The sequence below is a fragment of the Cryptomeria japonica genome, chromosome 3, assembly GCF_030272615.1.
Source record: "Cryptomeria japonica chromosome 3, Sugi_1.0, whole genome shotgun sequence".
Classification (NCBI taxonomy): Eukaryota; Viridiplantae; Streptophyta; class Pinopsida; order Cupressales; family Cupressaceae; genus Cryptomeria; species Cryptomeria japonica.
In genome coordinates this window covers 267,836,650-267,846,584 of record NC_081407.1, presented here as the reverse complement: position 1 = coordinate 267,846,584, position 9,935 = coordinate 267,836,650, and the positions used below count along the sequence as shown (strand labels likewise).

General features: G+C 33.1%; 1 non-coding gene and 1 pseudogene across 1 annotated transcript; one reads left to right on the top strand and one right to left on the bottom strand.

Moving 5' to 3' along the window:
• The first annotated feature begins 660 nt into the window (after window positions 1-660).
• Window positions 661-5,550, top strand: LOC131053321 (NAD(P)H-quinone oxidoreductase subunit 5, chloroplastic-like; annotated as a pseudogene).
• A 697-nt stretch (window positions 5,551-6,247) lies between these two features.
• TRNAN-GUU (transfer RNA asparagine (anticodon GUU)) lies at window positions 6,248-6,319 on the bottom strand. The gene has a single exon. It is a non-coding gene; the product is annotated as a tRNA-Asn (tRNA).
• Between the last annotated feature and the right edge of the window lie 3,616 nt (window positions 6,320-9,935).

The window sequence follows — 9,935 nt, the reverse complement described above, 5'->3', positions numbered from 1 at the left end:
GCTCACAACGTATTTGTACATTTTTCTTTCCTTGTGAATGCCAATCTTGCGAATGAGATCAAGTTGCTCGGGCGTCAGAGAGCTGTACGACAAAACCCTAGGATTAAACAACAAAAATTTGATTAACTCTATTCCACGAAAACCAAAACCCTCCCAAAAAGCAACCGAGGATTTCAAGGCCTTCAGGCTAAGAATACTGGGGGCTCTCATAATTGCTCTGATCAGAAAATCCTTTGTCTGGAATACAGTCCTGAGAAATTCAGAGTTGGACCGGAGGATCTCCTGCTTAGAGGTCAAGATGGAGGAGCGCCTGATTACAATTTTGGCAATATTTTCCGTCTCCATACCCAAATCTTTTAGCACTTTAATCTTGGGCTCCAGCACTCTTTCCGCACTTGTCGTCATCAACGCGGGACGCAGTCTGATTATTTTTGCAATTTGATCTTCGGTGCAGCCGTGCCTGTTAAGCATGTCCGCGAGCTGCTCAACCTTGACCAGGGTTTTCAGCCGTCCCAACGAGGGCTCCTTTTTAACCATTTTTACGATGTCGGCTGGAGATGTGTTAAATCTGGTGGTAACGAAGTGCGCGAAGAGATTTTCTGAAGGGACATTGTTGTTGCCAACATTACTCTCTGCAAGAATTGAGAAATTAAAGCGAAAATGGCTTGGCGTTTTGAGAAACAGATTACGCCGCAGGAAAATGCAGAAAAGTTTGCTGCTCATGTTTCAACTAGTGGAGCAGCTGCGACGGAGGAAGGGCGACCTAGGGTTTCCACGCTACACAGGTAAGAAGCAGAACATTTCGCTACTCATGTCAACCGGTAAATGCTTGCACCAAAGGACGACCTAGGGTTTCCATGCCACACAAATGAATAACTATAACCGTACACCTCTCTTTTTTTAATGATTGGAATATAACATATATAATTGTAAGAGAAAATTATTTTAACAATTAAATACTAGCAATTGCATCTTAGTGTGCAATGGGTACGCCGAAAAGGCTTGGGAGATTAATTTTAGAAAAAAAAAATGGTCTATTTTTGCATATAATTATGTGGTGTACATGAGGGCAGATGATACATAATTTAGCAAATGATGTTGTCTATGCAACAAAGGTTTGGAAATAGGGTCCAAACATAACCGAAATAAAACCTTTGAATTAGGATGATAATCAAGCTCCATTAGCAAGAAGATCTTGTAATGTTTGCAATAAAGAGAGAGGGACTAGGAGAGATAGATGTATAAAAAGGGACAGACAAAGGGGGAAATAATGGGATAGATATAGAGAGGGGACGGGCAAGAGAGATAGGGGATAGAGATGGAGATGGAGAAGTAGATGAAAGAGAGAGAAAGAGAGAAAGAAGGGAGGGGATAGATAAAGATTGAAAGGGTCAATATATAGAGTGAGAGAGAAGGACAAAAGTAGATTGATGATAAAGGATAATTCAAGAGATATAGAAAGATGGAGTGATATGGAGAGGTAACGAGATAGAGATAGGGGAGAGAGATAGAGAGGAATATATTAAGATAGAGATATATATGGAGAGGGAGAGGGAGAGGTAGAGGGGGAGAGAGGGAGTGAGGGAGAAGAAGAAATAAATAGAGAGAGTAGAAAAGGATAGGGGAAAGGATATAGATGAATATATATTTGTGATGGAGGAGAAATGTATTTGGGTGACAATAGTTTGCATCAAATTGTTTTCAATAGTAAGGTGCAATTGTGGTTTAATCTTGGTTGGTGAGAATGTCTCATGGAACATGAATATTACAAGCACACTATGCATTGACCAATGACAACTAAATGCACTTTGTAGCCATAGATGATTAAGATATCTTCAAGATTCTTGTATGATTAGAAATGCCTATCAATTATAGATCCTAAAACCTTAGATATAATAAATTAAATAAAAATAATCATATAAATTTATTTATTAACAAACATTCATCACTAATAGTGCAAAAGAATAAAATTAATTACATGATTGACCCTTCTTTCGTACAACTATCATGTTGAATTCAAAGTCAAAATATGATAATATTTTTTCTTTTCAATATGGTTGTGCTTTTTCTTTAAAATGGAAGTAATATTGTATTAAATAAATATTAAAATTTACATTAAAAACTATAAGAAAAGGTTCAAGTCTTAGACACCAAAAGCACTCGTACTTGATAAAGATTTAATTTTTCTTTGAGCATTTCACACCCCTATTTGCAAGAAATAAAACATTCTCAGATTGTTGATGTTTTGATGAATGAAATTTCGTAACATGCAATGATTACAGTGGAGAAAGTGAATCCCACTGGAATTTGACTATATTTTTACTCTACAATTTGGTCTATGGGGTTTAATTTATGCATTATTGTATTATAGTTGTATTTATATTCATTATTGTACATCATAGTTTTGGATGCAAAGTAATGTAGTGTAAGGTAAAGTATGTGTTGTACCAACTTAGTTGTTGGAAGAAGAAATAAATTACTTTGGTCAAACACATAAATGCAATTTAAATTATGTTTGCTCATTCAACAAAGGAATTTTTCTAAAAGCAACCTTTGGAAGGCACAATATATTTAAGATTTCTCCTTTTTAGATGGTATAATTTAAATCATGTTTGGCCAACATTTGAGAATCACTATTATGCTTCAAAATGTATTGAATATGTATGGTCATGTTGCATGTGTGAGTAACTTGCACGATATCAAATTCATTCGGTGAAAATTATATTTGGGATATGTTCTACTATGCATTGGATGAGTATGGTACCAATTGTTAAACACGTTGAAGACATTCCAACTATTAGGATTAATTCTATCTATTTAGGCTATGCAAGATTTGCATTCATTAGAAATTAATGATATTGACGAAAATCACAAGCAAGAATAATATTGCAACCTTATTATATAATATTGATTAGCAATAGGGGATCCACGATACAAATTGATAATAATTATCAATTCTTACATATGTATATACTCACGAATTTTGAGTAAATGAAAAGCCACTATGTCATTTTAACAGATTCAATTATTTCTTATCTTAAGAATTCCAATTGGTTTCATTTTCTATTAAGTTCCATTCTTAATACTACTATTCATCTACAATAGAAAATTTCATAAAAAAAAAATGTGTGTACATGACTAATAGCGCAATACCTAGACTGAAAAAGAGTTCCTTCTTGCTCATCTTACAAATATTTGATTAGTATCAGTATTGATCGGTTCCAATCTGGTATTTGCAGAAAAAAGATGAAAAAAGGTCACAATCAATATGAAATCGATAGGATTCCATCCCTTCCATCCCATATTCTATCGTTCTTCTTTATTCATGATCTATCGTTTTTATTTTGTTCTCTTCAGGATCTAGTGGATTGGAAACCAAGAATGTGGAATATAAAAATATTTAGAATAATCATTTAATCTTCCTATGGAATTTATATACAAATATGCTTGGATCATGTCTTTCCTTCCGCTTTCAGCTTCTGTCCAATCGGATTAGGCTCCTTATTTTTTCCAGGAGCAACTAAGAGTTTTCGTCGTACATGGGCTCTTATTAGCATTTTTCTGTTAAGCATAGCTATGTTTCTTTCTTTCAATTTATTCTTGCAACAGATTACCGGCTGTCCCGTCTATCGATATTTCTGGTCCTAGGTTATCAATAGTAAGTTTTCATTAGAGTTGGGCTATTTGATTGATCCACTTACTTCCATTATGTTAGCTTTAGTCACAACAGTTGGAACCATGGTTATGATCTACATCGATAATTATATGTCTCATGATAAAACATATGTGAGGTTTTCTGCTTACCTTCATTTTTTTAATGCTTCTATGCTGGGGCTAGTTATTAGCCCTAATTTATTACAAATATATATATTTTGGGAATTAGTAGGAATGTGTTCCTATTTATTGATAGGTTTTTGGTTTGCGTGACCCAATGCGGCTAATGCTTGTCAAAAAGCATTTATAACTAACCGTGCAGGGGATTTTGGACTCTTATTAGGAATCCTAGATTTTTATTGGGTAACAGGTAGTTTCGAATTTCAATATTTGTCTGAAAAATTAAATGAATTGACTGCCATTGATGGGGTTGGTTCGTTTTTTGTTACTTCGTGTGCTTTTCTCTTATTTTTAGGTCCAGTAGCCAAATCTGCACAATTCCCACTTCATGTATGGTTACCTGATGCTATGGAAGGACCTACTCCTATTTCAGCTCTTATACATGTTGCTACTATGGTAGCAGCAGGAATTTTTCTTGTAGCTCGATTGTTTCCTCTTTTTAAAGCTCTACCTTTAATAATGTATCTTATCTCTTGGATAGGGGGAATAACAGCTCTATTGGGAGCTACTATGGCTCTCGCTCAAAAAGATCTTAAAAGAGGCTTGGCTTATTCTGCTATGTCTCAATTAGGTTACATGATGTTAGCTCTAGGGATAGATTCCTATCGAATCGCTTTGTTCCATTTGATTACACATGCTTATTCCAAGGCATTATTGTTCCTAGGATCTGGATTAGTGATCCATTCCATGGAACCCATTGTTGGATATTGCCCCCGTAAAAGTCAAGATATGGCTCTTATGGGTGGTTTGAGGAAATATATGCCAATTACAGGAATCACTTTTCTTTTAGGGACACTTTCTCTTTTTGGTATTCCACCTTTTGCTTGTTTTTGGTCTAAAGACCAAATTCTTAGTGATAGTAAGTTATATTCTCCCATTTTGGGGGGGATAACTTGGTTCACAGCAAGATTAACTGTCTTTTACATGTTTCGTATGTATTTACTCACTTTTGAAGGGGACTTCCGCGTAAATTTAGTTAATTCATATAATAGCCATATTACATTATATTCGACTTCTATGTGGGGAGAGGAGGAATCCAGGATATTAAATAGAATGAGAGCATATTCTATGTCGAATCAAATTATAGGAAGGAATAATTCCTTTTCCAAAGAAGCATTTCAAATTTCGAATAAGATGGAAGGATTGTACAAAAAGAACAGAGGTTTGGTTGTCACTTATCCTTTCTTTTATAAAGGATCTTTTGCATATCCGAAAGAATTGAGCAAGGCAATGCTATTTCCTTTAGTTGTATTGGGAATATTTACTCTGTTTGTTGGATTAAGAGGAGTTCCTTTTTTTCAAAGCGGAATGAGGTATGACATATTATCTCAATGGTTTACTTCATCAACGACCCCTTTTGATAAGAAACATTCGGAGAATTGGTCCGAATTTTTCATAGATGCAATCCCCTCAATTGGTATAGCATTTCTCGGTATATTGATTGCCTGTATTCTATATAGACCTATTTACTTCTTATCATAGGATGTATATCATAAAACAAATCCTCATATGAAGATTATTATGGATCAATCGATTAATATTATATATAATTGGTCTTTTTACCAAGCTTATATAGACATATATTATGACATAATCTTGATTAAAGGTATACGAGGATTAGCTGAAACAAGTCATTCATTTGATCAATGGGCAATTGATGGAATCCCAAATGGAGTAGGTTTTTTAGGTCGTTCCCAGGATTTATTTTTAAATTAATAAAATATTGTTAATTGATATTCTTTGTGAATGAATATGATTCAATTATTTCATCAATTGGTTTACATGGAACAAATAGATAGAGAGAAAAAAAAAAATTTAAAATGAAAGATTATGAAAAAACTTATTGAAATGCTTGCAAAGACAAATAGGTGAGTCATTGATCCGATGAAGGTACGATCGTTGAGATCCATTTTCATACTTTACCACTTTCTAATACTTCATTTACCAAAATAAAATTCCTGAGCAGATCGAAGAAGATTTCACATATCTTATCAACTAGCCCATGATTCAAAGGTTGTACAGTCTGCATAAGGTAGAAAGATGAAAGGCCTACTTGATGGAAATCAATTCGAGAGAATTGATGAATGTATTTTCAAAAAACTGCTAGTAACAAATCACCTTAGGTCACTCATAATTTTAAATAAATGAGCGAGCTAGCCTCGAGGTTTTGATTATTCCCAATCTACACGGAGATATTGGTAACATTGCTAGGATAAAATTATCAATGAAATTAAAAAAAGTTTTAAAAAAATTTGTTGGGGTGAATAGAGGGTTACTCCAATTCAACTCTAGAAATTGGATAATTTTTTACTCTTTTTATGGTCCGATCTCTGTTATCGACAATATCTTATTCATAATTTGAAACAATAATTTGCTATTTGTTCATAAAAAAAAGTGCTTGAAGAAAAGAGCTCTCCTCAAATAGGATTTGAACCTACGACCAATCGGTTAACAGTTGACCGCTCTACCATTGAGCTACTGAGGAATAACGAAGGTATGAAGTTTATATATATCTTTGAAATGAAACAACCTATAACAAGTGCATCAACAATTGAAAAATTCAATGCAAAGGTTTATTCAAAACACCTCCACCTTCTTATGCCTATTCTAGGCTATATTATAAGCATAATAGGTTATGATAGCAATCCCTCCTTTGTTTCTCTGGAGACGGCAGTCAATCACCACCACAATCTTATTCGCTGCCTCCCCTCCTCCATCCGAGATACATATTGATAGATCGATACAGTGTTGTAGAGCTTCCAGTGAGCTAAGTATATTGCACTTTGTCCAAAGTCCAACAAAGACCTCTCTATCCCCGGCCTACTGGTTACCCTATAGCAACTACCCCTTTAACTACCCCTTTCTTTTTAAACCGTGAAACAAAGCGGATATAGTAGCACTCGAAACTGTAATTTGTAAATAGATGACCCTAATTTAAATAAGCAGGCATCTTAATGAATGAGTAAGAGCCCTTGGTTCTTACCAATACGCCTGGCACCAATGAGAAAGAGTTATAGAAGAAGGTCATACACAAATAAATGTTCTCTATATAATAGAATCTTGAACATATGAAAAATAGTAGTATACACGGTGTAGGGACCTTTATAGTAAACCATAAATTTAGCTATTGGTATTCGCAGTTCTCTTACTAGTTCAAGAGCAATCATAGTAATTTGAGAATTTTATTCTATATATCTATTATAGATACTCATAGTCTCTCTATAGTGGACTGTTGTGGGCGAGGAGGGATTTGAACGCCCGACACCGTGATTTGTAGCCACGTGCTCTAATCCTCTGAGCTATAGGCCCTGTCTCCACCAGATAACAAATATTGTCGCAATGTGGAATGGGAAAAAAAGAATGTCGGGGTTGGGTTTATTTTTAAAAAGAAGTAAGCTTTTTAATTATTCTGGCATCGAGCTGAGTGAATAAGAGAGAGATAAATGAGATGTAGATAGAGAGGGAGAGGGAAAGATGAGAAGATAAAGCTAGACATGGTAAGAGCGAGAGAGGAGGTCTGAGAGACCATATAAATTATTTTTTATTATATTAAAAATATATTATATACTAATTATATTTATTAATATGTAATATATTCTATAATAAGTATAGAATATAATATCAATTATTAAAAATAACTATAATATTGTTAATAGAAGGCCTATTATATTTAAAGGTGACTAATGATAAAACTCAAGTAAAAAATCATCATGAAAAACCCAATTATCTTAAGTGAAATTATTTTGAATCAATCGAAATATAAAACTTATAATATATTTTAGAAATAAATATTATAATTTACATTTTTTATAATATTATATATAATAATACAGTTTAATTTGCAGTATATAAAATGTATGTTTGTATTAAATATTGTGTTTTTATACAATATACATAAATAATATAATTTATATTAAATAAAATATTATATGAAATAATGAATATAATTATATCAATATAATTTAGTTTGTAATTAGTTTTAAACTTTTTTGTTTTATTTTTTAAAACCATATAAAAATCATTTAACTACATTATCACAATTTTATAAAATTAGTCTTATGTAATTAATTTTTGTACATGTTTTAAAGTGAAAATATACCCCAATAAAGTACATATATTTTGAAGTGAAAATAGACCTTAATAAAGGAAGAATAAATAATGGTGAACATTAAATTAGAATTAGATTATTAAAATAGCCTAGCAGACGTGGATTTGAGTTGTTCCTATCCAACATGCTGTAAATAATATGTTTAATTCATTATTTTTTGGTCTTGGTTGACTGCATAACTATGCTTGATCCTCTCACCCAATCAGAGATCGAGATAAATATACAATGGGTATAGTGAAATCTAAATCTGAATCTAGTGTGTTGTATTCACCCTACTTTAGCACCAAAATACTATAGTCGTGGTTTTAGGTTTGAGCCGCCGCCCTCAATCTCCCTTCCTTTCCATAGTAAAATAATGCAACAGTGCAACACAAAATATGAAAGAATAATGAATTAACCCCCATTCACTCACCCATCAAATAGTACAAGAGACTTATTTTGTTTTAATCAATACTCATGGCTATAAGCCTTTGTAATTATCGAAGACCATACTGTTTCCTGACCCTATGCAAGTGGGGTGTTTCGATCAATGCAATCCCAAGGTAAAAAATATGACATAGAAATCATAGAGAGATCTACCACATAAAGCAAGTGGTAAGAAAAAATCTTTTTTTTTTAACATTAATGGGCGCTTAAACCTCAATGGTGACGTACTTGAAATATGGTTGTCATGTCAGCACCATACGGTTGTCATGTCAGCGAAACGTTAAACGGCAACGATCTTTGAGTGCTTTAATATCAATACGGTTGTCATGTCAGCGAAACGTTAAACGACAACGATCTTTGAGTGCTTTAATATCAATACGGTTGTCATGTCACCATTTCCTGTGAAAGTTTCTGAGGAAAGCGCTACCAAAATTTGACGAAAATCGATCAACGACAGCAGACGTTTGAATCGTCTTGCATGCCTCTACATAAATGTAAACCATTGGTTTGCAAAAGTTAGTCGGTGCATTTCATAGTAAGAGACGCCTTAAGTCAAAAGTTCAAATTACAATTTATAATTGTAAAAATTAATTTAGAAAAATAAATGTTAAAAGAGAAAGATATTTAGTTGTATGATTAATGAATGTGTATCTATTGAAGGCTAATTTGAAAGCTAATGCTATTAACAATGATTTATTGGCTTATTGATTGAGGTTGTCCCTACCACATGAATTCTTATAAGAAGTGGTTAACTACACATAAAGTATATGATGGGGGAGAGTTTTCTTCAAAGATAACATCATGAAGAAGATTGTTGGTAAGGGAAAGGTAAAGTTGTGTTTCAATGATGGGGATAAAAACTTTTGATAATATTTTGTATATTTCAAGACTTGCAAGAAATTTACTTTTAATGTCCAAGTTGAATGATTCCATAATAAATGTGAGATTTGACAAGTTTGGATTGGTAAGAGGAAATTTGGTGATAGTTAAAGGAGCTTGGATAGAGACTCTTTTTAGGCTAAATGCCTCTACTTTTTATAGCTCTACCAATGTAACTAGCACTGGAAATGTATGTATGTTTTGGCACCATGGATTGGATCACCTTGCTAAAAAGGTCTTACCATTCTTAGTAAAAAGTTTGTTGACAATATTTCTAATTATTTTGTGTTGTATCTTATGTCTTATTCCTTTTGTTTTATGATTTTGTAATGTTGAAACTATTTATGCATGTTGTCAAAACTACTTGATCTACAAAGATTTGTTAATTGCTCTCACTTTCATCTAATGATTAAAGTGGAAAATAAATTGTGCATGTTTTCGCTTTATGACATAGTAATATGTGTTTTTATCGGTATGTTGGAATTTGAAGATTAAAAAAAAAACATTGGATACTAAATGCACATGCTAATCACAAGTGGCTTTTCAAGGATGCCCATTTTCCAACACTCTTACACCTCATACATATTTGTTACCTTTCTTACACATTTTAATTCTATCATAATGGTCAAGTTGACCACTTTCCCAATTCTAGGTGCTCCACCAAAATATTCAATGTTTGAGTCATAAC